We start from the raw sequence: 1,179 nt of genomic DNA on the forward strand, positions 1-1,179 counted from the left end.
AGCTGGGCCCGCCCTTTGGCTGCCGCCGCCGCCGCCGCCGCCGCGGTGTCGCTATCTGCCGCGCAAGTACTGTGGCCAGATCAGACCCGTAGGACGCTGACGCTGACGTCGCTTGGCAAGCGGCTCCCGTCGGTCGGTTCGGGGGACGGACGGCTCGCGTGAGGGTTGGGGACGAAGCTCGGGAAGAGCGAACTCGGCAACGGGGGTGGCACGTCGGTCGGGCTTGGCCAGCGGGGGCCGAGGATGAACCGTGCGGGCACGGCGGTGGTCCGGGGGAAAGGCGTCGGCCTCCCAGGCCCGAGCTGGGGGAACGTGCGATGACCCAGGCGGGAAGCTGCGCCCCGTCCGAGTCAGACTCGGTCGTTGCGGCCCGCTGAGGCTCGCTTCGTTTCCGTAAAGCGGGGGTCGGTTGGCGCGGCGCTGTGCCGGCGACTTGCCCGCGCGAGGCGCGCGCGCCGAGGCCCAAGCGGGAAGCTGCGCCCCGTCCGAGTCAGACTCGGTCGTTGCGGCCCGCCGGTCTCGCGCTACGGCCAGGATGCGGAGTTTGATCGACACTGGTGGGAGCCGGGGGGTCGAAGGGGTTCCGGCCGCCCCGCCGTCCTCAGCGCCGCTGTCACCCAGACGGGAAGCTGCGCCCCGTCCGAGTCAGACTCGGTCGGTGCGGCCCGCTGTGGCCAGCTGGCAACTAGCTACGGAAGGGTACCGGCGCTCCCGACGAACCCGCCGGGGTGGCTGGTGACCAACGCTGCGTTCGGCGCTTATTGCTGTGACCGGGAGGGAAGCTGCGCCCCGTCCGAGTCAGACTCGGTCGTTGCGGCCCCCCCGAGCCCGCACGCCTCTCGCGGAAGGTCATACGCCACCGGCGGCACGAAAGACGCCTCCCGCAACGCGGTAGTCGGGAAAGGCTATTCGGATAGTCGAGCAGAGTTGCGACAACACATCCCGCGGTGCCGTCTGGTTAGGCAAGGGTTTGAGAAACAGCATTCGCGGTAGACCGGCGCGGCCGGCGGACACCCACGCGGCGTGCCGCAATCGGATCGCGCGCTCGGCCTCCGTTGATTTCCTCTAGGTGGGTGATTCGGGGCGTCTCGGTCTCGCTGCCGTTCGGTCGCGCCAAGGCCTGCGGGGGCGGCGCGTAGCGCACGCTCTCGCGGCGGCCGAGGCGCTAGAGTGCGACCC

This window comes from Syngnathus typhle, unplaced genomic scaffold (genome assembly GCF_033458585.1).
Source record: "Syngnathus typhle isolate RoL2023-S1 ecotype Sweden unplaced genomic scaffold, RoL_Styp_1.0 HiC_scaffold_471, whole genome shotgun sequence".
Taxonomy (NCBI): domain Eukaryota; kingdom Metazoa; phylum Chordata; class Actinopteri; order Syngnathiformes; family Syngnathidae; genus Syngnathus; species Syngnathus typhle.